The sequence below is a fragment of the Vulpes lagopus genome, chromosome 13, assembly GCF_018345385.1.
Source record: "Vulpes lagopus strain Blue_001 chromosome 13, ASM1834538v1, whole genome shotgun sequence".
Lineage (NCBI taxonomy): Eukaryota > Metazoa > Chordata > Mammalia > Carnivora > Canidae > Vulpes > Vulpes lagopus.
The window spans coordinates 7,300,643-7,328,200 of record NC_054836.1 but is presented as its reverse complement, the minus strand read 5'-3'; the positions used below and the strand labels follow the sequence as shown (position 1 = coordinate 7,328,200).

Here is a 27,558-nt window from a genome sequence, read left to right as displayed (position 1 = left end):
GTCTGTTCTGTTAGGTGAGGTTATGACCATGGGTGATGCTCCTGGATGCATTCATCTAAGAGGACATAGGAAACTAGCAGGGGATGAGAGGACATGCACCACCCCTAAAGTTAGTAGGTGACAGGCCCTGTTCCTACATGCCATGATTGGTATCTTTACAGTCTTCATTAAACTTGAACACCTCCTGGCAATGTATTAAACTCAAAGTGCTTGAAAAGATTATAATCACTTCGTAAGGTTGCTAAAAGTTATGTAGAAGATTCTATAAGGTTCTTTATAGACTAGGTGTCCCTGACAGATTCCGTTGATAAAGAGTCCAGATGATGAAGTACTTGCCATTTAAGTGGTCCTTTTCACTGGCCAGAGTAGGTAGCTATTGGTATAATGAACTCAGGTATTGAGTAGAATATTGAATTTATTACCACATGGTTCTGGAATAAGTAAATAATGGACACATTGACTTCTACTTTATAGATTACTGTAAGATAAGCCTTCTTTAGAACACTTAAAAGGTTTCTGGAGGTGCAGTGTTTTACTGCCACTAACCCCGTTATGACTGTTCTCGAGTGCCTGCCTGGGGGCCAACTCCCATGAAAAGGTGGACACTTAGGATCTTTTTGTGGGTAATGAGCATTTGGTTTTACTACAGTCTATAATTTGGACTTCAATGGCAAATTGTTAGTACAAACTTCTGAGCTTAGGGTATTATAACACCTTTTGTCAAACACCCATGCTCAACAAACACTTTATGGCACGAGCTTATTGTATTTTCTGTGAAAGTGAACTTCTCATCCATCCATTTAGGGGTGTCTTGAGAGCTTCCCTTTCTGTAGTTAAAAGTCCCTTAGGCTTGAGAGTACCTTTCTGGACAGGATTGTTTATTGTTGAATTCTTTGCTACACTTCCTGTCCTTTACTTACTGTTGTAAAATCTGTAGCTGACTTTGAAACCTGTGAATTTTGTGCCGACCACCTTTTTCCTCTCTCAGTTGTGTGTGGAGGTAGAAAAGGAAGCGCTGTGATTCTGAGGATGAAGTTTCCCAAGCCTGGCTGGTTACCAGAGTCCCCTGTCAAGCTAGTGAAAAATGCCCCAGTGGACTGGGACTTATAGGGTAGGACCTGGGGGTGCATTTTAAAAATGTAGGATTCTAAATGTCCAACCCTCATTGTGAACAACTGTTGGAGGCAAGAGATAAACAAGGCATCTTCCTCCTCCTGTTGGTGCCTGGCTGCCTTGTGGTCAGAATGGCATTTGTGTGCAAGCCTAGCAAGGCTGTCCATTGCTGTGCTTATTAGGTCTGGGCGCCTATGTACATTTTTAGGCTTCTTCCATGTAATGGGACTGTAACATCTGTATTAAACATGTTATGCAGCATACTCTTCATATTATTGTAGAGCTTTAAAGAAACTATACCCACCCTTCCTATCACTTGTGCCTCCCTCACTACTATCTTACTTGGTCTTTGAGCAAAGAGCACTGGCCTGAGAGACAGAAGACTGGACTTCTGGGCACTTCAGCTAATGATTCTGAGGTCTTGAGTCCGTCCCCTCACTTTTAGCTGAGCTTTACTTTCCTCTCTTCCAAAAGCAGCATATTTTCTTTTCGAGCTTTCTCACTGGTAGGATCCAGTGAGCTAGCATGCATGCAGTCACTTTGTAAAAACCCAGTGACCTACTTCTTGATTCCCACAGTGGCTGGACCACTGTTTCTTCTCAACATGGTGACCAACCAATATTATCAACAGGTTGTAGACAGACAATTCTCAGAGTAATGATGTGTTTGCATTCCCCTTTCTAAAAATTCTTCTCTTCCCCCCCCCCCCACACCTCCCTGTGAGGCTTGGAACTCCACTCCCCGATTCCTTCCTAGGAAATAGAACATGTTTTGCCTGCATTGGGTGTCTAGTGTTGGAGACTCACCAGTCAGTAAGCACATGGAACTTCCTCCTTGGCCTTTTTAATAGTTTAATTCCAATCACGTTGTTAAAGCAGTATTTCACTACTTCTGATTTTCCTAATTATCATGCAGACAAACAGTGGGGATCATGACATTAGAATAAGTGAGTGGCTTATGATTTTTGCCTCAGAAAGAGAAGCTCTTGCTGTTTTTCTCCCCCCTTGAGCAACACAGCAGTAATAAATGAGCAAGTCCAGAGTACTTTATGATAGATAGTTAATGGTGCTGTGCCTCAGCCAACAGGCTTGTTTCCACAGCATCTGTCACAATTCAGAGTCATTAGCATACCTTTAATGGTTTCTTTTCAAAATAATTTCTACTAGGGCATTTAGAATGCATCAAGGAAAAATATTGAGTTGTAGAGATGAGGAATTTTAAATGTAGACAAATGGTTTCATTCTCTCAGATGTAATTTTGATAAAATTGAGAAACCACATAGCAACATATTATACAGTCTAACACAATTGACAGCATTTAATGTACTATCTGGGAATTATTTTTTTCAGGCATTCTAAAATAGTTAATTAAGAAAACAAATTTTTAAATAAAAATCTTAATTTAAAAAATTACAGGCTTTCTTAGCACCCTGAATCTCACAATAGGCCTTCTCATCTGTTGTTGGACTGTCCCTTGGTTGTCTTTCACACTCCATTTTATGATCAATCATGGAATCAATGTTTTTCTCATCTTACAGAGATGAGAAACGTTTTGTCAGTTGTGTATCATTTTTACATAGTACTGGTAAATATTAGCCTTGTTATTTATTAAATAGTGAGGGGGAGATCTTCAGAGAAGCAAATTAGCCATCTTTTTCCTGAAATGTCAACTGGAGGGGAGAAGCGATCTTTATTAGATTTTTAAATAGGAATGCATTTACAATGATGCTTTTTTTTTAAAAAAAAAAATGACTTTCTTTACTTTTTAAAAATGAGAGCCAGTGTGTACTTTCGCATGTATACATAGCTATTTGAATAATAATAGTTCCTTATATTTGCAAAGGATCTCCTTTTTCTGGATATATTTGTATGTATTTTTTTTTCACACTTAATGTCTACAACAGCACTGTGAAGTAGACTGAGCATATATTTTGCCCATTTCTCAAGGCAAAATTGAGATTATCCAGGAGGAACATGGGCATATATGGGCAGGTATATACAGCTGACAGTTGGAAGGGCCAGAGCTTCTAACTTATGTCTGTTTTTTAACTCCATTCACTGAATGCTGTTGTGACTCTGCTCCTTTGGCATGATTTAATGTTGGTAGCCTCACCAACATTAAAATCTTACACCTTTGTGGAGAGACTGTGTTTTTTCAGTATCATTTTCTTGGTGTTTTGGAATCAAATAATTCAATTTTCAGAGGTCTTAAGACTTATTTTTAAAAATTTATTTGATATTGATACTCTTTGAGGTCATTTATTCTGTGTCCTAGATTTTTTTTTTTAATGAGGCTACTTAAAATTGAAAATCATTTGACTGCATTGGGAAAGGGTATTATCCATTTTTGGAGGATTTCACATACATTTCTGCATCCTGTAACAACTACTATTATACCACTTTGGCAAGTAAATATAGACTCATTAAAAGATGGAATCTGCAATTTAAAATTTTATATTAGTATATGTGTATGGTTAATCTTCATCCATAGAGTCTAAGAAAGCTTATTTTCATGTTTTTGTTCCACACAGCAGGACAGTGTCAGGGCGAGGGAAGTAGGGATATATATATCCCTTCTCTGAAATATATGGGGATAAGTTCTGAAAGGTATGCATACTACTTTCCTTCACATTCTCCTGGTCAGAACTAACTTACTGCTCCCCACCCAACATCAAGGAAATGCCCCTGGTCCCTACCCCCATCCTTCATGTTAATGAGCCCTGCTAAACATGGTGAGATGGATATTATGAAGAGTTATCAGCCTGCCAAAATTACATGGTCTTCAAAGCTGATATTTGAGCTTTCTGATGTGAAGCCAATTTAAAAAAGTATTTAGGTATTTAACATTTTTTGACAACTCCTTTGCGATTATAAATCATATTGACTTTTTGATTACATATATTCATTTGAAAACACCAAATACTATTATTTTCCTAGATATTATGGTGATCAAAAGTTGTCAGTAAAACCTAGAATCTTTGAAAAGGGGTGATGGACCAAATGGAATTCTAATTACTTGATTTCAACACATTTCTCTTTCATTTGAATCTTTGAGCAGAACAGTGAAAAGCAACATTATCCTTGAAAAATTCTCTCTCAGCATCTATCCAGCCGTTTTTAATTACAGAAAATGTCTTCAAAATTTGTTTTGCCATTTTAAAGTTTTAGCTGTGAGAAAGTCAATTGTCAGTTGTGCAGTGGAGGAAGAAAATCTTAAACTAAAAAAGCCATTTATATATTATGTTGAGTAGACATATGATATTTGAACATTAGTGGCTGATTTCCCATAGACCATTTTTCTTCTTGAGTTTGGTATCCTTGTTGGTCATGTAAACACAGAAGCATCTCCACTGTCACCAGTTCATGGCTGCAAAGTATGACTGGTGTGAATCGTTTAAAAATAAACTAAAATAAAATGGTAAGTGTTCTTCCTTTTATGAGAGCCTCCCTGAAGCTGTCTTATTGATTCTGTTGGAGCTGGCCTTGCTCACAGGCCTTGCTTTCCTCCTCCTCCCTCTTCTTTCCCTCTTTAATTTCTTCCCGTCCCCCTTCCAGAAATTGCCTTTAAAAGCACATCCCTTTGAATATCCTCCAAGGTGATAAATCTTCATCAACTGAGAATAGATTTGATATTTTGGGAGCAGACTGACGACATTTAGAATCAAGGCTGTTGGGTGATGGAACTGTAATAACATTTTCAATTAGAGGCAGGGAGTGCTTATAAAGTAATAAGACCAGTTTTCTTGACTTTTTGGAAGACTTGACTAAAAACGAAGTTTCAGAATAGAAACTCTCCAACTGATGTTTATGTTTATTTTAAAAACCTAGGTTCATTATTTGATAATGACATCACAAAATTTGTGTATCTATTTATTCACTAATTTTTGTATTTGCCCCTACGTCTTTCTCCTAATGGCGGTGTTTTGTGGCTGCCTGTGGAGTCATTGTCACATTTTTACTTTATGAGGATAGTCCTTTTGGAGTTTTTACTGATAATCTGGATATCATATTTGAAATATAGTAATTAAACTGACACATACAAGAGGAAATCAAACTTTACTCAATGTTTAATTATATAAATTGGGTACCTGATAGATTTCTTTTTTTCTTTTGGAGTTTAACATTTGAAAATTGGCATCTAGGTTTTTGTGCTTATCTTAAACATAATCATCATGTAGTTCCATATTATCAAATGCAATGATACTATTATAATACTATCAACTAAATGATACACTTAGTGCCTATCAATTTACTTTGGGAAGTATATCTTTCAAAAATAAATTGAGAGAGGGATGCCTGTGTGGCTCAGTCAGGTAAGCGTCCAACTCTAGATCTTGTCTCAGGTCATGATCTCAGGGTCCCAAGATTGAGCCCTGCATCAGGCACCACGTTGAGTATCTCCCTCTCACTCTGGCCCCCCACCTCTCCATGTGTGGGTGTGCGTTCTCTCTCTCTCTCTCTCTCTAAAAAAGAAAATCAGTCAATCAATCAAAGTGCTCAGCGATTATACTAAACATTTGAATCTTTCTACATCAAACATAAAACCTAATGGTCTTTATTTAAACTTAAAAAAAATCTGTTCTCATTTTCATATTTCTTTTGAATTTAAGTGGTATCTCAATTTTTAAGGTAATTTTAGAAACTATTTTACGTTCTTAATGCTATCAGGTTTTTTGTTCATTTTCTTTTTTAAAAAATATTTATTCGAGACAGGCAGAATAGTGACACAGCTAGGGAGAGAGAGCAAGAGTGAGTAGGACAGGAAGAAGCAAGCTCCCTGCTGAGCAGGGAGCCCAATATGTGGGGCTCTATCCCGGGACCCTGAGGTCATGACCTGAGCTGAAGGCAGACACTTAAATGACTGAGCCATCTAAGTGCCCCCAGTTTGTTCATTTTTCTTTTCTTTCCCCCAACTTCTTGTGTCAAGTTTTAAAATAAAGTGAAAATACTATTAAATTTGCTTTTGAAACAGGCAGGATGGAAAATAAGTTGGTACAAAAGCCAAATAGGTGTGTTCAGATATTGAGATTAAGTACCTTTTGTTTCTGGTTATTTGTGTTACTTGGTTTGTTTCAAATAATTAATTTTTCATTAATATAATTATGCCTTCAACTATGGTACTACATGATAAATCTCAGTGCTAATGGTGCTGATTAGCTATACATATAAGAAAGTTATTTTAAGTTATTTTTTGTCAACTTGCTCTAAAACATCAATTTTACATAAAAAGCAACAATCTTCATTAGATTTTCTGGTATTTTGACAGAGTGGTCTGTTGTGTAAATAAATACTGATTAGCTAATGAGTAAAAGTTTGAGATCATTCAATCACATGAACTATTTTAACTTTTAATAAAATATTAGAAATTCATTTTGATGCTTAATTCCATTAGCATGTGCGCATGTGTGTATAAATATAGACACAATACATTTTTTGGAGATTTATTTACGAGAGAGCGTATGCATGCGTTTGTGTGTGAGCAGCTATAGGGGCAGAGAGAGGGAGGAAGAGAGACAGAATGAATCCTCAAGCAGATTCCCTCCTGAGTGTGGAGCCTGATGGAGCTGGGGGCTTGATCCCAGGACCCTGAGATCATGACCTGAGCCAAAACCAACAGTCAGGCTCTCAACTGACTGAGCCATCCAAACACCCCAAGATACCCACAATATTAAAGAAATTTAGTTGATTTAGTATGATTATTTAGTTGATATTTCTTTGCCCCACCAAAGATAGAATTCTGGAGTACCATGCCTTATTTGAAAAGTATTACTTAAGGTCATTTTTACATTTTTGTGCATATTTAATTAATTCTTTTAGTTTTCAGCAACACTGTCCCAAGATGAGCCTTTTTAAAAGTTGATTAAAAAATAAACCCAAAAATCCAATAAGCCATCATTCTAAAGGGTGATTTGAAAGAAGCATTCCCATTAATGTTAGGAGCAGCATAGGGTGTCGTGAAGGTGTACCAACCCAGTACTGTTAGAGAGAAAAAATTTAGAAGGGAAAACCCAGAACAGAAGAAAGTAAAATTTTCATTAGTTGCATCCTGTGTACCTAGAAAACCAAGAAAATCAACTGACACGTTTTTACAAGCTTAGAGAATTCGGTTACAGTAACTGCCTATAAAGCCAGTGAAGAAGTTCTTTGTGTACTGATAAGGAGTGAGAGGAAAGAGAGTGTAGGGTAGGCTTCCATTTTGGAAGATAATTCTGTAACATATAGATGATTACATTGAAATAAAAACAAAACCAAATGTTTATTACAGAAAAATTTGTACCTATAGTATTGAAAAAACAAAACATATCTAATCCCACTCCTGATTTCTACTGTTAATATTTTATGTATGATTCCTGTTTTTTACCATTGTATATACAGACATACATATGTACACATGTATGCACACTTTTGAGGAGTATGGAGTAGGAAGGTACAGGTTTGGGCTGATACTGTGTTACTGTTTTAATATCTTATTTAATACAGAAATACATTGTATTTTTCTCTGCATTATTCCTTTTCTATGGCAATCTTTATAGTTTGGATATATGAGATCTTATATACTGTACTGTAGTTTGGATATTTGATCAGTTCCTTAATTTTGGATGTCTATGTTGTTTCCATTTTAAAAACTTTTATCAACAAAGCTGGGGAGAAGAATATACCTTGGGGCTAAATCTTTGCAGATATCCATGGCATGTTTTCTGTTTTTTTGATGAATTTCTAGAAGCAAATTTTTTGGATGAAAGGTTATATTACAATATTTTTGTTTTCTCTCTCTCTCACACACACACTGCTAATTTGATTTGCCCATTCATAACATTGTTTCATTTTCCAGTATTGTTTTAAATATTTTTGTTAAATTTTTAGTCAGTTCTGTCCATGTTTTCTTTATATAGTAAGTATATGCTTAGAAAGGTGTGTCCGTCTGTAAGATTTACTTAGTTTTATTTCTACTTTTATGCTTTCAGTTTTTTACAATGAAATTTTAATTCACTCTTGTATTTACTTTGGTGTATGTTATCATGTGAGGTTTTCCCAGACAGTTTTGCTAGGATAAATTTTTAAAATAAATAATGTGTCCATTCTCCTTAGGGAAATCTTGGATATTTTATATCAATTTCTAATGTAGAAATAAGACTATTTCTGGTCTTAAATTCTGTTCATTTGCTATATTTGCCAACTCCTAAACCAGTGCCACATTATTTGTATTACTGTATACTTTAAAACAGTTTTATCAAGGCAATTCCCTGGTCATGACCATTAATTTAAAAAAATTTTTTACTAATATGATTTATCTGTTCTTCACAGTGAACATTAGTCTCTTTTTATTTTTAAGTATTTTCATAATCAAGACCCTTGGTTATTCTTTGTGTATTGAAATACCTTTATGCAGTATTTGGAATGTATATATAAACAGACATTTTTGTGCTCCTAGTGTTACTTTAAATACCTGGTAGTTAATTCTTTAAAGGATCTGCTCATGCTTATGCCTTATTCTTACTCTTTTCTTCTCTCTTTGCCAGAATCTCGTGTCTCTATTTGCTACTAAACCATTTATTACTCTTGCATGGCTGGATATTTTGTGACCCTTACAGCCAATCAGATGCCTGGTGGTAGACAGCACATGTAATGTGGATTTTGCTATTAATAAATAGCATCAGTTTGTTATTTATTGGATTTACCTGTGAACTTCATTTAGCTAACTCTTCCTGTTTTTATTATGAACAAAGAGGAGTACTTGTTTACTTTTTCAGAGGACATTTACGTGATACATTTTTTCTCTCTTCATGTTTTATGGATGTTGTCATACGCACTTTCAAGTCTATAATACTAGTCTAGATCCCATCATATCATTTTTAGCTTTTCAGTGTATTTCATATAGATATCTTCTTTTAATATTAAAACCACACAGGAGAAACTGTCTGAAAATTCTTCTGATGTATAAAGCCATGGATTCAGTGATGTGAAATTACAGTGGGTTCTTTAGTATCTTCAGAGAATTGCAATCATTAAGACTGAGAGTGATTTTCTTTCTTAACTTGTAGTTGTTAGAGAACAATTTATAAAATTGATGCTTCTGTCAAAAGTCTGGATGAGTAGGATACAGGCTCAGTCTGGATATGGCAACATTAAGAACCTCACAACTCTTACTAACTGTGAAAAAGAGAGTCTATTTTATACTCCATTAAACTGTTATACATCATAAATAATTTATTTCAACTCTTGTTCTCATCTATATCAAGGTTGATAAACTAGTCACTGTAAGGATTTTATTTTAATGAATGTAATAATGTTTCCCTCTTCTCCTGCCTTGTGTGACTTTCCACATTCCTCTCTCCGATGTCTCTTGACCTCATTAGAAAGAAGTTTGTGCCTCCTGGATGGTCCCTGTCAACAAATACAGGCCTAGAGTTGTTATGGGGGACCCTGAAAGGACACTTAGAGAAGTTATGACTCAGGGTTATGTGCTCCCTAGCTCTCCTGCTTGTTAAATATATGATTTTGGCCACCATCCAGTCTTTCTGAATCTGTTTCCTCATCTTTCAAATGACCCTAGGTTCTTCAGAGTTTTGTTCTGGAAATTCAGAGAGATGACATATGAAAGTGCTTTGTAAACTGACATCACTGTGTTCCTATTATATTCTTGTAGGTAACTATTCTTGTAGTTGTGTTTGGCAACATGAGCAAAGATTAGGAGGTTCTACATACGGATTCCACAGTTGGACATGGGAAGCCCTAGTTCTGTTGTTAGCACTCTTCCACCTTGTCCTGTTCTTTTCATAAACATCTCATGCCTTCCTGACTAGACTCTTGCCCTGACACCCATCCTTCCCAGCAGCTCACTGGAAAAGCAGGGGAGATGATGGCATTAGGAAGAACAGGATTGAGTTCCTAATTTTTGTGGTCTCCGGCAAGGTAGAGAACCCCAGCATCTCCAGGAAGTGGGCGGTTGGCTGGTGAAGGTGAAGTTTGAGAGTTACAGTTTGTTAAGAAGGCTAAAGAGATAGAAAATAAGGAGGCCGTGGTTGAAGAGATGTAATCTCAAGTTACAAATCTATGTAGGGGAACAGAGCCTGCAGAAAGAACTACAGTCTGGGAATTGCTGTTCCAGTGAGTGGCTAATGGTCTCAGAGGGGATGTTTTGAAGAGGACAAGAAAAGCATTGTTGTGAGCTGAAGTGTGGTTATACTGAGCAGCAGGGAGAGTCTTAGTGGAGCATAGCCTCGGGAGTGGCGCATAGATGTGGCTGCCTAGGCAGTAACTGCAGCGAGACCCCCGCCATGAAGTTGTAAGAAATCTTTTAGGTATGGTCTTCAAGGATGAGTATGAATCAGGACTGTTGTTGTTAAGTAGTGACACTGGCTACTTCTTGTGTTGGATATAGTCACAAATTCGAGGATAGAATTCAACAAATTGCTGCCCTACCATTATCTTTTTGGGTCATTTGAACACACAGATCATAATGCCTTTAGCAGGAGGAATCATGTAAGAATGGATGAAAATAGGTGGGCCTAAAAATAAGGCACCTGTATGATTGGGAAGCATCAGCTTTAAATTATTTTGAGAGGATGTTGGCCATTGAGATAATAGCTTCCTTGGTTGTGTTGGAATTTGGATCTTGGATGTGGAGTATGGGGGTCTAAGAGTTCCTCTGCTATCTTCTCTAAAAAAATGGAAACCAGCAGGGTAAATGCAACAATACCTTTCTCTTTCCATTTCTGAGTGCTAATAAGAATAATAAAACCATGTGCTTTTTTCCTTATGCCCCCATTCTTAGCCTTGTTGATGCTTATTTTACTTATATTTTATACATATGTGTATATATATTAACCTAAATTGTTTATTAGGTATGAATCTTACCAACAATACTTTTATTAGCAGTAATGGTAGAGCTGAAGAGTATTGCATTTTTTCCATGCTGCACAGTGAGAGCCACCAATAGTTGGTGGAACTTGTGAACCTTTAAAAGGCCACAGCTCTTGTGGCCTGCGCATGTCAGCTCTTGCATCTCTTTGTGCTGGTGGACTGGTTTGGTAATTCACTGGGTGTCAGGATTTCTTTAATAGGTTTATGGATTGGATCAATTAGGATCACCTCAAAGAATTTGTATGTGGAGTCTTTGCCAACCCAGCAAGAATTCAAGACTCTCAGAGCCCCACAGTGGGTGGCATCCATCTCCCTCCTCTGCAACAGACTGAAGGCTATGGGCCAGCTCCAGCTAGTTAATCCCATGATGGACAGACTTTCTATAGGTTGTACCGAGGAACTGGGTGTTTGTGGCCACCATGTCGCACGTGAATCTGATATATGACATAACCTTGCTGGGCCTTGTACCCTAGTCTGCGTGCTTTATGGGGCCAGGTTGGGTGGGGAGCCCTGTGGAGTACAGATAGCTGGGAGTACTGCCAGCAGTGCGCCCTGAGAAGAAAGCCTATTACATCGGAATAGCTGCTTCCTCCGCAGCTCCTGGATGCACTTCTAAGTGCCCATCTTGGCATACCTATGAGCTGATGGCTGCTGCCAGACGGAGAGGCTTGAATATATTTCTTCACACATTTAGTTATTGCCCCCACCGGTCCATGGAAGATGCAACAAACTCCAAGACTAGAGTGAATAATGGAATCTGTAAATTAGAAGCCATCACAGTCAACCTGGAGAAATGATTGCTAAAAGCCTGACGTTGAAGGAAAAAGCAAAATGTAAAAAGCAGAAACTGTTTTAAAGTACTTTGGTGATGAATATTCCTAATGATGGCCTTAATTCATCCATAAAACAAAACAAAAAACTCAGAAGAAGCACTTCACTGCTTTCTGTCCCATTGCCTGTAAGGAGGCAAGGAGAGGAAAAACTCTGAGGAAAGATTTCCTTTACAGATGGCCACAGATTTAATCAGGGATTTAGGATGCATGAAGATATAAGCCTCGATTATATAGAAAATGCACTTAGATGGAGCACTTTATTTCCCAGGGATGCCAGATAATTGAGTTATACCTAAAATCCTGAGCCATCTGAATAACACACAGGCATACACACATCTAGCTTCTGTGTGCTAAGAGGTGTTAAATGCTTTGAAAACTGTAATTAAATAGCTGACATTGTGCTACAAAACCCCCATAAGCATTGCCTTGTGCAGTTTTTCAGCATTCCGCACTAACATTTAATCCCAGTAGCTGTGACTAATCTAGTGTCTATTTGTAACACATTCAAATTAAGAGGTGTGTGTTCTTGTTCATGTACTTTCTCATTAGCACTAATAATGCTAATGGGAATGACAAATGTAGTATGTTTTTGCCTCCTATCACTCACACTTTTTAGATAGCTAACTCCTTAGGGGAGGTAATTTCCCATGTGATACATTTATGGAGCTGTGTGTTTAATAGTTTTCCTCAAAAGAGAATATGTCCATGGGGGCTATTTATTAGCAGATGGGCCCTGGGGATAAGAAATTTGAATTAATCAATTTGAGCCACAGAAGAAATTATGATGACAATTAATATAAATGGGTACCACACTCATCTGTTCCTTTCAGGCTTTTTGGGCTTTTTTTTTTTTTTTTTTTTTTTTTTTTTGGCTTTTTATGTCTTTCAGGCTTTTTTTTTTTTTTTTTTTTTTTTTTTAATTTATTTTGAGATTTCAAGGGTTTTTCCCCCCCAGATTCTTGACTTTGATGCTTGACTATATCCTTTTCATTCCTCCTCTGGAAACCTTCCTGTTTGTTCAAAAGACTCTTTCATGTTTAAGTGAGTGACTGACAGTTCTCAGTATTTGAAACCATGTAAAGCCATCTTCTTGTGAGTACTCATCTCATTAAGGGCTGGTATGTTTGATTATTGTATTCCCTCCACTGTTGTAGCAAATACTTGGTTTCTTTTATGAGAGATCCAGTATTGCTCTGTTCAGGGATAGCCTGCTGCTATGTGACTTCCTGCACCACCCATGACCCCCAACTGCCACGAACTCATGTACTCCATACCCCATGCTTCATGGGAACAGTAGCTGTGTGATCCTCACAGCTCCAGCTCCTCTTTGGGACACTCCTGCCTTCTTCTCCCCCAGGCTCATAGATCTAAACTTCCTGCTTGGGGAGGCTTCTCCTTTCCTAGTCCTTTGCTGTTGGTGGGGGTTGGGGGGGACTCATGGGGAAGATAGGTGTCTGAGAAGACGGTGGAGGAGCCCTGCTACTGTGGACTGTATAGCCTGTGGGGACAGCTTTCTGGCATTCCTATTTCCATTCGACATGGATGCTTCCTTAGAGATGATGGCATAGAGAGTGGGTAGGTTACCTGGGATCACTACATTTTTATGTTAACATAGTTCAAAAGTATTATAGACTAAATAAGAATGTGTCTAGGCTGGTTTGGGACTTATATCGATTTCCCCAAACTAAATTCCAGACAACCTTTTGAAACAGCCTATTTCCAAACTGTATACAGTGTATGGTCTATATTTCTGTGTTTTCTTGATGGGTTACTCATATTGTTTACTCAGGTTCTGGAAACAGATGCACCAAGTCTGCAATGTAGCATGGAGGAAAGAATGTGAATCCCTGCCGTTATTAGCCATATGTCCTTGGGCAAGTCATGTAATGTCCATGAGCCTCAGTATTTCTATCTGTTTAATGGAGATGATTAATAGCCATGATACCTAGTTCACAGAATGACCAGGAACATCATTGGAGATAATGTACATGAAAGTGCCTTGTAAGTTGTTAGGCAGAGATGTAAACCAAAGACACACTTATGTAATATTTAACAATTAGACAGAGAAGAGCCATGTTGCCAGGTCTCTAAAATAATATATGTTTTCTTAAATTGTTGAAGGTACTTGCTAATTTTCCCCCTACCATTTTATAAAATCATTTTATAACACCACTGTATTGTTTTTAAGTAATATAGATTTTTAATGAATTAATTATCTTAATGGCAGTATGCTTTTTAGTAAAACACTTTACATTATTAATAAAGTACTTTGAAAAGGCAATGTCCTTTGACTGATTAAAGGATAGCCAATCTCTTTATGTAGCACAGTGCAGAAATACTAGCCACCAGATTAAATCTTAATCAGTAACAATGTTCTGCTAATTATAAGAGCTGCTTATATATAGGATAAATGGCTGTTTGTAAACATTGGATTATATTAACCAACGGAGCTGATTGCCAGCGACAGAATAAGCATAAGGTTTGCTAAAAGCTTTCATCAGTGGCTTGAAGTAGATAGGCACTGCTGCCTAATATTTCAGTTAGTGTGGAAAGGCAGGTAATGACATTATGAATACATTTATAATGCAGGCCAATTTCTTCTAAAATGCATGTAAGTATTATTACTTTACCAGGAGTCTGTGAAATATGATTTATTTAATGCATTTCAGCCCCCATAATATTAAGATATAATTGAGATGCAAAGTAAAAAAAAAAATTGCATGCAGTCAGTATGGTACATGAATCATAGACTAAATTGCTTGTAATTTTAAAGGCACTTAGAGAAATTGTGAAATTTATATAATGCAGTCTTAGGTTTGGAAAAGGTTATGAGAACAATAGTCTGGTTATTTTAGTATTTGAATCCTAAATATAGGACTTTTGAATTATTATTAAACCTAAGATAGCTATATGCGTGAGCAAATCCCAAACTTTTTATGTCCAGTTCTCATTAAGTAATTTTTGTGAATTTTTCCTTCAAACCTCTCATATCTAGCAAAGTAGCTGAGCAGCATATAATTTCTATAAAGGCCATAATCTAGTTTTTATAAACTATACAACAGGATGAATGACAACATAAATGTTGCCAGCGTGTTTAGAAGGGATCAGTTAAATGGTACTTGGAATTTTGATGATTATTGCTTTGAAAAGACTGAAAAATCACAGGTCTTGGCTTTATAGTTTAATTACTTGCTTAACAATTGCTAGTGATTCACTAAATCACAAGGCTTCCAAACAAATAACATCAGTAACTGCTGCCATGCCTGAGCAACTCCAATTTTCTTGACAATGGCTACCAAACTGTGTTTAGCCTAATATAAACTGTTAGTTTAACAGCAAGTAATAGGAGTTTCAAGTGTACCATTGATGAGATGCCAGCAAATTGAGGGCTTTACCAGTGGTGACACTTGTATCAAGAATAGCTTGAGCATGTTTCATCACGACCAGTTGGAGAAGAAAATATAGTAATTATCCACATCCCTTTTTGATACTGGATTTAATAATAACAGGCACCGTCCAGCTTTCCAGGGCTTCTAATTAATAATTGGTTCTTAAGAACACAGCTTGTGGTTCCTTGCAGTTTGAATAAGACTGGGAAACAGGGCAAGCTTAGGGTACTTCGTACTTTTGTGGGCCAGGGTCATAGCTACTAGTGGCAGGTTAAAAGAAGAGCAAGATTCAGGTGTCCTGGTGGGAGAATTTAATTTGTGCTTTTATTGACCTATACTCTCTTTCTTCACTTTGTATTCACATCGTGGCATTTCTGTAAGTTCATAACTCTTCCATCTTGCCCTTTTACAATGGCAGGCTCTTTATCTCAAATAGGTTCTTCCAGAATTAGGTGAGGGCCTTTTTTTTTCTTAGGTAGCAGTCTCCGTCTTGCTCCCATGAGTTACCTTAACCTGTTCTTTAGTGTTTTACCACTGAGATAATGTAAAAGAGATATCAGACTGGCATTTAAGCAGTGATAATAACGTATCATATTTTATGGAGCACTTGCTTATACTAGGCTCTGTGCCAAGAACTCCACATATATCTCATTTGATGGTTATGGCATGAGGTGCTAAAATTACTGTTCCTGTGATTGGAATAACTGAGGCTTCGAGAAGTTAAGTAATTTACCCATTGTCACTGGGCTCTTACTTTTGCCCCAGACCCACGCTTTGAGCTACTGTGCCATACCGTCGCTAGTATAAATGTGCCCCCTTAGTTTGTGAACATGATTTATTTAGTTGTGCCACTGTATGAAATATGGTCCTCCTTGGTATGGATAGATATTTAACAAAAAATTTTTAAATCATGACCTTCAGTGATACATTTTAAATCATGATGCAGTGCACAGAGATAAATTAATAAACATGAGAAATAATACTTTATTCTATTTTCTGCCCTCATAGTTTCTTATTCTGTTTCCGTTTTTAAAGACAGTGGGTTGTAACCCACTAAAATTGATTTTGCAATCCACGAATAGGTAGCAACCTACAGTTTGAAAATCATTGAGAATCAGTGCTGGTCTTGTGGGATTCATGCTAGTCAGTGAAATCTGTGTTTCTCTGGTTTTATACTTGCTTATATGCTGCCTCAGGTACTTGCACTTCTAATTTAGTTAGTTTTCAAATTTTGTGAGATCTTAGTGTTGCTAGTAGACATTTGTGAGTGATTGAAATCTAAAGATGGATCAATACCTTTCCTGAGGCTCAGAGTTTCTCCTTTGCCATTTCATCATGGTCCTTGGGGTTGTTGTGGAGTCGTGATTCAGGGTTATACCCAGGTTATACTTTCCAGAATCTGCCTCCCTTTCTTTCTGAGGTTCTCCAGTGTCAGGCAGGTTCATTATGGCAGTTGAAGGAAACCAAAGTAGAAAAAAACAGTCTCTCTCCAATTATATCTCTTCCATTTTTGTCTCCTCTTACGCTGGACACAGTATATAGAATTGAGAAGAGGAGCACCTAAGTGGCCCAGCCGGTTGAGCTGCTGACTCTTGGTTTTGGCTTGGCTCATGATCTAGGGCTCTGGGTTCAGCAGGGAGTCTGCCTGAAGATTCTCTTTTTCCCTCTCCCTCTGCCCCTCCCTCTTGCTTGTTTATATATATATATATATATATATATATATATATATATATATATATATCAGATATATTGTCAGAAATTGTCAGATGATGCCACTCGACTCACTTCTGCTACTCGCAGCAAGACTGAGCAAAGTCCTGCCCCCCCTTTTTTTTCTTAAAGATTTTATTTATACATGAGAGACACAGAGAGAAAGAGGCAGAGACACAGGCAGAGGGAGAAGCAGGCTCCATGCAGGGAGCCTGATGTGGGGCTCGATCCCGGGACTCCAGGATCAAGGCAGGCGCCAAGCCACCTGGGCTGCCCTGTCCTGCTCTTTTGATACTTCCCACCCCCTGCAACCGGAATGGACCACCTGAAGTCAGTCCTCACCATTATTCAGAAATCCCACTGGTGTGCTGTAGTTCTCTAGGTAGATCCCCAGCGCCTGGCCTCTTTTGTCTCCTTGGCCCCATATGAGAGTCCTTTTGTCGTGACCTCCTTGCCCACAGACTCCCCTAGCCATGTCTATGCCTGCATGTGTAGTAAACCTTTGAAATACTTGAGATCATTGGCTCAGCTGTGCTGTGTTTTGGTGTTTTGACCTCTGGTATCTTTTGAGGGAAGGGCCAGCAGACCCAGATATGGACCAAGTCAGACTAGGGTTTAAAAAAAACAAAGGTGATCTTGATTCTTGATATCAGATTCTCAGATTCTCAGATATCACTCCAAACCAGTGAAATCAACATTCTTTCAGGGCAAGACCCTAGGATGCAGCAAAAATTTTTCAAAGCTTCCAGGTGATTCCCACTGGCAAACCAAAGCTGACAACCTCCTCTCCAGAGAAAGACTATCTTTTATGTTTTTAGGGCCCTAGAACAATTTAGAAGCTACTTATGATAAATTCTGACTCATGCCTTCAGTGTTCATCATTGAAATACACCCTTCTTGTGCAGATGTGTATGTGGATAGCATGCTGAGTGTGCACCGTTAGAATTACTTGGTCTCATTCTTACAAAACTGTGGTAGAACTGATGACAGCAGAACAGAGAGCTACCAGAGTTGAATTTGAGTCACCACGATGAGAATGGACATCAGATCCTGTGGACAATATGTTGTAATAACTGTGACTCAGTTAATAATGAATAATAGCATTTTTGCATTAGAAGAATACCAGTTCCTTTTAACGCTCAGGAAATTTTTGTCTACCATTTTCATCTGACTCAGGCCAGAGTCTGCTTCACATTTATGAAACTGATCGAGACCTAGGTTTGTATCTGATTCTGAAAATGACAGCTATAGTCCCAAACTTCCACACTCTGGAAGATTTTCCTGTCAGCCTTGCTTTCACCTTTTGCTTTTTCAGATGACACAGAGCAGAAAGGATCAGCTGGGAGTCCCTCAAAGCCAGAAGATTAAATGGAATTAAGGTATTCTGAGGCAGGAAACAGTGACTAGACGAAAGGACTCAAGGGGGAAGATTTTGAGGTCCTTAGATTTTATGACGTTTTTGCTAAGCCAGGGCTATAAGGCGTGGCTCCCAAGAGAAACTCAGACAGAAAAATTGAAAGGAGGTCCTTAAAATTTTGTAGGATGGAAAAAAAGGGAGAAATTTTAGCAGGAAAGGTTTGTGTGCCAGTAATGAGCCTGATTGGAAATATTGTCCTTCTAGCCCTTTGATATGTGTCTATCAGTGATCTGTCTTTGACGTTCAGACCCTGCATGAGCTGGCTTAACTTGTGAATCCTGACTAAAAGGGAACAGTTGGAGATGGCAGGTTCAGTGCTCATGTACGACAGCGGTGGGCTTCCAAGTTGCGCTGGCCAATAAGCAGTTCCTTCCAGGATAGACCAAGGGGAGTGCCTTGCTTTTGCTTTGTCTTAGAGCCTGCATGTCTTTGACAAGTGAACAATAAAACGTACTGTTTGATTCCAGACTGTCTACCTTCTTTTCTCCGTCCCTCCTGCAATCTTTCTTTTTCATGTCACATTACACGAGGTTCTTTTTACCTCTCTTTCCTGACCCTGGGTTCCAGTGTTCATTGGTCGCTCTCACCCAGGATGTGCTCTAATTGGCAAAACTGTAACCTGGTAGCAGCAGTTCGCTATTTCACTTTCCTAATTGGTGTCAGGGTCTGCTGGTGGAGCCCAGCCATGTTGGATTGATTGATAGATCGGCTGCTGTGACCACCAAGCTTCCATGCGACCAATAGGTTTATTACTTTTGAAACCAAAAATTAAAATGTTAAATATTTCCTACAGTGTTCATAGTGGGTCTGAAATGAAATCAGCTATTCATCATTAAGGAATACTTTGAGCGTTACCTGAAGGTCCCTTGGGTTTGCAACTGGAAATTTTGTTCTATTTCTAACTCACAGCTGGCTGTTTTCTTGCTTTCATAATGCAGTGTAAAGCTGCAGTATGTTTCACACTGCCTGCTGCACAGTGGGTTTCTTCTTTTTAGAGGTAATGCAGACATGGTGTTAAATGTGTATGTGTTGGGGGTTGGGGTGGCATTGAAGATACTCTTCTTAAAGAACTTGAAATTTATAAGTTCATTTACATTGGTCAGTGAGAATATAGATTGTTAATCATAAGACAAATGATACAAATTCTTTTTCAAAAGCTATTTCATGTAATTGACATTTATGTTAAAAGTATAACTGAGCAGTTAGGCATATGAGTGTAATATAATGACTGTTTACCCAAATTAACACCTGAAGTTACAGAAGGCTACAAAATACTGCATGTTAAAGTCTAGTTTTAATACTTTGATTAGCATATTACATCCTAGTATAATAAAACAATGCAATAATCTTAAAGAGATCAAGTATTACCAGTGAGCAAACCTCTTTGATGTTTTTGTCTCAGTACTTAGCCATTCATAGCAGCATTTCTTTTGTAGAAAGAGTCCATCTTTATCAACATTGTGTTTAAAACATTCTAGCAATACCATTTTGTGTTTCTACTATACTGGTTTTCCAAAGAATTTTCCTATATATATTCTTGTTCCTTTGGATATCCTCAAATTATGGAATTATTCTTTTACATTTTATTGAGGAGGGGACTGAGATGAAAAAGTTGAGCGACTTGATGGAAATCACTACTACCACCTAAGTGACTGAGTCGTGGCTTGAACCAGCCCTTGTGGCTCTCTGTGTGTTGTTTTCCCACATTAATATCCTGCTCTCTGTGTGCCAAGTGTACTATTAGTGCTCTGGGCATTACAAAGATGACTCATACTGTGTTGGTGTAAAATTCTAGTTCAGAAGATTGACATATGTATAGGTAGAAACAGCGCTGAGGGGCTGGAAAGAGAGTATTCAGGCTCTAGAGATTGGGTTGAACCATCGGATGAATGAGGAGAGCACCTGACACAATTTCGTAGAAGACCGAGTATCTGAGCTGGAGCTTTAAAAGGAGGGGTATAGGGATTTGAAAGGTTCTTGGCATCCAGACTGAGAGGACAGCTGGAACAAAAAGATCCAGAAATGGCAGACCCACAAGTTCTGTTTCTGGATGTTGAGTAAGTGAATGTCGTTAGAACTTAGGGGCTGGATGAGGAGGACCTTTAATGGTTGACAGGTTGGAAGGTACAGAGCAGCCAAATGGCCAGGCATGTGGTCCTGGTGAGGATAGATTAAAGGAGAGAAAAAAGGGTGAAAAATCTTTTAGGATAAGAATGCGGTGCAGCCTTCTCAGCAAGGCAAAGCAGTTTCAATTGGGAGACTGTACATTGGAATTCAAAGGGGGAGATCATACATGGGGACATTGCTGAGTTTAGAAGCAAGAGGTCTGGAAGGAGAAGTGAACGAGGCCACACCATAAAGATTACTCTGACTTCAAAGGACTAGCAGGAATCACATTTCAGTTAGAGATTTCTGTCACTTTGGTTTATTACTGAACCAGCAGATGAGCAGTTCTCAGGCCATCCGATGAGGTAGGGACCTCACTAACTGGGTGGTGAGGCTTTCTCTCTCTCTTTTTTTTTTTTTTTTAAATTTATTTTTTATTGGTGTTCAATTTACCAACATACAGAATAACACCCAGTGCTCATCCTGTCAAGTGCCCCCCCCCCAGTGCCCGTCACCCATTCACCCCCACCCCCGCCCTCCTCCGCTTCCACCACCCCTAGTTCGTTTCCCAGAGTTAGGAGTCTTTATGTTCTGTCTCCCTTTCTGATATTTCCCACACATTTCTTCTCCCTTCCCTTATATTCCCTTTCACTGTTATTTATATTCCCCAAATGAATGACACCATATAATGTTTGTCCTTCTCTGATTGACTTACTTCACTCAGCATAATACCCTCCAGTTCCATCTATGTTGAAACAAATGGTGGGTATTTGTCATTTCTAATGGCTGAGTAATATTCCATTGTATACATAAACCACATCTTCTTTATCCATTCATCTTTCGATGGACACCGAGGCTCCTTCCACAGTTTGGCTACTGTGGACATTGCTACTAGAAACATCGGGGTGCAGGTGTCCCGGCGTTTCATTGCATCTGTATCTTTGGGGTAAATCCCCAGCAGTGCAATTGCTGGGTCGTAGGGCAGGTCTATTTTTAACTCTTTGAGGAACCTCCACACAGTTTTCCAGAGTGGCTGCACTAGTTCACATTCCCACCAACAGTGCAAGAGGGTTCCCCTTTTCTCCGTATCCTCTCCAACATTTGTGGTTTCCTGCCTTGTTAATTTTCCCCATTCTGACTGGTGTGAGGTGGTATCTCATTGTGGTTTTGATTTGTATTTCCCTAATGGCAAGTGATGCAGAGCATTTTCTCATGTGCGTGTTGGCCATGTCTGTGTCTTCCTCTGTGAGATTTCTGTTCATGTCTTTTGCCCATTTCATGATTGGATTGTTTCTTTGCTGTTGAGTTTAATAAGTTCTTTATGGATCTTAGAAACTAACCCTTTACCTGATACGTCATTTGCAAATATCTTCTCCCATTCTGTAGGTTGTCTTTTAGTTTTGTTGACTGTATCCTTTGCTGTACAAAAGCTTCTTATCTTGATGAAGTCCCAATAGTTCATTTTTGCTTTAGTTTCTTTTGACTTCGTGGATGTATCTTGCAAGAAGTTACAGTGGCCAAGTTCAAAAAGGGTGTTGGCTGTGTTCTCCTCTAGGATTTTGATGGAATCTTGTCTCACATTTAGATCTTTCATCCATTTTGAGTTTATCTTTGTGTATGGTGCAAGAGAGTGGTCTGGTTTCATTCTTCTGCATGTGGATGTCCAATTTTCCCAGGACCATTTATTGAAGAGACTGTCTTTCTTCCAGTGGATAGTCTTTCCTGCTTTGTCGAATATTAGTTGACCATAAAGTTGAGGGTCCACTTCTGGGTTCTCTAGTCTGTTCCATTGATCTATGTGTCTGTTTTTGTGCCAGTACCACACTGTCTTGATGACCACAGCTTTGTAGTACAACCTGAAATCTGGCATTGTGATGCCCCCAGATATGGTTTTCTTTTTTAAAATTCCCCTGGCTATTCGGGGTCTTTTCTGATTCTACACAAATCTTAAAATCATTTGTTCTAACTCTCTGAAGAAAGTCCATGGTATTTTGATAGGGATTGCATTAAACGTGTAAATTGCCCTGGGTAACATTGACATTTTCACAATATTAATTCTGCCAATCCATGAGCATGGAATATTTTTCCATCTCTTTGTGTCTTCCTCAATTTCTTTCAGAAGTGTTCTGTAGTTTTTAGGGTATAGATCCTTTACCTCTTTGGTTAGGTTTATTCCTAGGTATCTTATGCTTTTGGGTGCAATTGTAAATGGGACTGACTCCTTAATTTCTCTTTCTTCAGTCTCATTGTTAGTGTATAGAAATGCCACTGCTTTCTGGGCATTGATTTTGTATCCTGCCACACTGCCAAATTGCTGTATGAGTTCTAGCAATCTTGGGGTGGAGGCTTTTGGGTTTTCTATGTAGAGTATCGTCATCGGCGAAGAGGGAGAGTTTGACTTCTTCTTTGCCAATTTGAATGCCTTTAATGTCTTTTTGTTGTCTCATTGCTGAGGCTAGGACTTCCAGTACTATGTTGAATAGCAGTGGTGAGAGTGGACATCCCTGTCTTGTTCCTGATCTTAGGGGAAAGGCTCCCAGTGCTTCCCCATTGAGAATGATATTTGCTGTGGGCTTTTAAGAGGCTTTCTCTTAACTTTCATAGTTCCTCATAGCAGACCTAAAGACCCTAGCCTAATCTTTCTATGGGACTCTTCTGGAAGTTCTGTGCTTCTAAGAGAAAGAGTCTGACGTTGCTTCACCTGTATCGATCAATAGGTTTGTTATGTGAATTATTAAATATGTTAAAGATCCTTCAGGATATGGGTATCCTTGACTTTAGAGGTAGTTTAATATACTTCTTGGGAAAGATGGGACCTTTCGAAAAAGTTAGAGTCAAGTCTTAAAGGTATGTGACAGAGTTGTTTTCTATCAGACGAGGGTTTTTTTTCTGAAACATACGTATGAGTCTTAGTTAGGATTGAGTTCTTCTGGTGCTTTTGGAATCTTTTCTGATTTCCTGACATTGGAAATGGACATCCAATTCCAAGAAGAGCCTTATATTGAACATTGTCAATTTTAAACAATTTAATGGGTACATAAGTGATAGAACTATTTTAACAGTGTCTGATTTTTTGAAAAATAACACTTGTTTTAGAAATTCAAGCTGTTTTAAACCACTTGCTTCCATGAAACATGGCAGCAGCTGTTAGTATTATAAATGCTTCGGTAAGGTTCAGTGTTGTAATCTTGGAGGGACTGAAGTTTGTTACATATTTGATCAAATCACCAGCTTTTTCTACATTTATAGATAGATATGTGTAGATTTTTTTCATACCTACCTATCTGATTAGGAAAAGACTTAGTCGATAGCTGTAAGAAGTTAGAAATGAATAGTGGAGTGCCAGGGTCATTGGTTACATGTCTGACTCTTGATTTTTGACTCAGGTTATGATCTCAGGGCTGTGAGATTGAGCCCTGTGTCAGACTTTGTGCTGGTTATGGAACCTGCTTAGGATTCTCTCTCCCTTTGTGCCCCTCCCATACCCTGTCTGTCTGTCCCTCTCCGCCCCACTCCTGCCCCACCCTGCCAAAAAAAGAATAGGAAGTTTTCAGACACTTGGTGTACATATTAAGAGTGAAGAAGATTTCCCATTTCACTTCATTGTGGTTAATAAAGGCAGCTGGGAAAGGGGTCAGAAGCATCAACAATTTGCAGAAAATTTATGATTTTCCATGAAACTACTATTTATACTCCAGGTTTGGGGAATAGGCTAACATCTCTTTCATTGGCTTGGTTACACTGAACTCTTCACTGTGTATGGTTCTGATCTGGGGATCATGGGCTTATATGTAATCTGTGTGAAGATATGTTTTAATAAACTGTACTCCCTAAAGTTCTGTGATACTTTAGAGTCAATCATTAACTCCATATACCATAATATAGAGAACTGCTTATAAGAAGACATCAGAGATTATTTGGTAAGGAGGATGGGCACTGATATTTTATTAAAAGAAAAGCACCTATGTGTTGAAGGTACAATTTACAGAATGCATTCATGTGCATCATTTCATTTGCTTGTCACAGATTCTTGTGAATATTTCTTTTCAGCCTCTGTACTCTGTTTACAGTCTCCTCCACACCCATGGCTCTAGCTACCAGCTCTAAACCAACAACTTCAGAGTTGATATTCTCAGGCTGTATTTTCCACCATGTAACATTTAACCAGTCTTCTCTTTTCATCTGCTAACTTCATCAGAACCTGCTGTTCTCTTTCCCAGTGAGTGACATCATCATCTGTATCTGAAACCCAGTTATCTTCCTTGCCATTCCTGTCTCCTTTTCCATACTCTACTGATTCTACTTCCTTAAAAATCTGGAGTCCAACCTGCTGCCACAAACATGGTCCAGGCCTTCATGATATTTAGCATGTGTCTCTTCAAGCATATCCTAGCTTGCCTTCGTGTTCCACATTGTCCCTGGAGTAGTTTGGTTTATCTCAGATGAAACTCTGATGTCATACTCCCAGGCAAGATGTCCTGCAGTGGCTTGCCATTATCTCCCGGTAAAGCTGGAGCTTCATTATGGTACCAAGGCCATAGTCTGCCCATGCTTGGTTTTGCTGCCTCACCTTTGGCCATATTTCTAAGTGCATCTTAGATGCCACTGCCCTGAACCATTGGTAGGTTGCTAAACCTGCCATGTGCTTTCATGCTACCACCCCTCCGTGTTTTAATGCCTTTGCTTGTGAATATCCATCTATATCTTTTCCACCATAACTCTTTCTTGAGCCCCATCTCTTGGTACAATTTTTGTTAACATTTCTCCATCCATTGTGAAATTTGTTATCCTTCTTCTGAATTCCTGCTCCAGTTCCTTAGTGGATTTGAGTTTTTAGAGGACAGGGACAGTGTGACCATCTGTTTCTTCAGTACTGTTTCTTCAGTACCTTGTATCATATCTGTGACACGATTGTCATGGTTGTTTGTAGAACATTGCACAGGTCTGAGTCTGCATACATATTAAGTAACTAAATGACAGGGTTATAAGAGCTAGAAGTACAAATAACTCCAAAAGTTCTTCTATTCTAGAACTTCTACTCTACTACTGTATATATTCACCAATTCTTAAAAGTCATGATTCAACTGACGAAACCATTGATCTTAGTTGGGTTATCCTCTTGCTTATAAAGAAAAGTATTGTTGAAAACAGATAGTTAGTATGGCATTAGTATGACTGGGTGCTGATAGGTTGTGCCATAGGTGAAAAATATCAGCCACAGATCTTTTAAAAAATTTGTATAAATTACATAAACTCAATTAAAACTTCACATTACCATACTGAAGGGCTAGCTAGGGGAATCATGTCCCTTGTGAATAATTCATTTAATTAAGTTCAATTTTAATGCTTAAAGGTAACAACTAGACAAATTTATTACTCCCAATATTTATATCTTATAAAGTAGTAAATTGTTGCTGGAAAGCAGTAATAAAATGCAGTCATTTTGAAATGAATTCTAGAGTCACCGTAGTGTAGGGTTAATCCCTGATGTACTGTGGTTTCTACTTACAACTTTGCAGCACAATCAGGTTCTTTTAAAATTAATCCTACTTAAATAAGAAATTGTCTTCCACCCATTTGTTAAATTAGAATCTGATAGAGACCGAAGTGATTTTCCTTACATCTTTTCTTTCTCCTCAGCTGCCTGCTCCACTCCATTATTGATATTATTATCTCATAAGGATTGTTTTGTGTTTTCAGAATTTATTTTTCTCCCCAGAACTCCCCCACCCTTTTCCCTTCCGAACAGATAAATTCAAAGAGAGAATAGCCCTTCTTTCATCCATTATAAATGATTTTTCATTTAAGCATGTCATCTTGCTTTTTTGTTACAATGAAGATCAAAGGGATACAGGTTTACCACTAGTGTTCAGTTCTTTTCAGTTCTGGGCCTTAAAGAAATAGGATCTAGTTTAATTTGTTGCTGGCTTAGATCTCTCTTAAGGCATGTGGCACTCAGGTGGCTGGGCATGGCTGCATGCTGTGTGTGTGTTTGTGTGTGTGTGTGTGTGTGTGTGTGTGTGTGTGTTAGAGAGTGAGCAAGCTGGACATTTGGTATTTTATATGCTTTGCAATGCATATCCCAGAGATAACACATCTCAAAGGAATGTATTTGTGTTGGAATACTACTTGCTTCTATTTAAACCAGGCTGGGAGTCCTTTAGAGATCTTCATTTAAAAATATCCACACTTCTACAACCACTTGAACTCTGGTGTCAGATGAATTTTGGATGTTCCACACTTGCTTGTTTTTTTATTTTTTATTTTTTTTAAGTGGTTAGAAAAAAAAAAAGAATTTCAATCCCTTACTCTGACTAGAGCCAGTTTGTCCCTTTTATGTGATGACCTCTCAGTTTTCTTTTGTCTCAATTTGGAGTATTGGTGGGTTGGATGAGGAGAAGTTAGTCGTTCCCTATATTTAAAATGAGGAATAATAAATTGCGCTTAAATAACTATGAGAAAGTGACAGATTTATAAATTAAAAACAATTGAGCTATTTTAAACACTCTGTTTTTTACTTCATTCTTTTATTCATGTCTTTATGTCACGTTATTGTGAGACCATTGTTGGGTAGTATCAGACCAGAACCTTCCTGCTCAGAAGGCTTATTGTCTGATCATTCTTAGACTTTAGAATTTCCATATGATACTGTCCATATTTCACTAAAACCAGGACTCTTTTTTTCTAGTCTCATTATTGTCACCTAATCTCACCCTTGTCAGTCATCATAATGTGGACAGTTCTTTTGTGTTCTCATCCCTTATTTCTTTGGTTGTGGTCAAAGTTCCATTCTTATAGTTACCTTGAATACTTACTCCAAGGTTTGTATGCCAGTTGTTATTCTTATGGTTCTGATGAGTTGCATAGTTTATCAGTCTTGTTTGCAAAGGATTGTACTATTCTTCAGAACTCTAGTATCCATTTATTTATTGCATAGAACTAATAAATACTTAAATACTTCATCTACATATTTTTGTGCTTAATTATTCCTTGCTCATTCCCTAAGTCAAATTGAATGTCCCATATGTCTGTTTCTTTTTTTATATTTTTGGGTGGCAAAAGTCTTTAAACAAATCATTCAAAGTCTAAAGGCCAAAAATATTTCTGTTGTTGAATGGGGTCTATCT

At 38.1% G+C, this 27,558-nt stretch overlaps 1 protein-coding gene and 1 pseudogene across 1 annotated transcript in view; one reads left to right on the top strand and one right to left on the bottom strand.

The window, feature by feature from the left end:
* CHCHD3 (coiled-coil-helix-coiled-coil-helix domain containing 3) overlaps window positions 1-27,558 on the top strand; it is a 273,592-nt gene that overhangs the window by 120,478 nt on the left and 125,556 nt on the right. The gene's annotated exons all lie outside the window — the stretch shown is intronic.
* On the bottom strand, window positions 8,282-11,600 carry LOC121474453 (annotated as a pseudogene).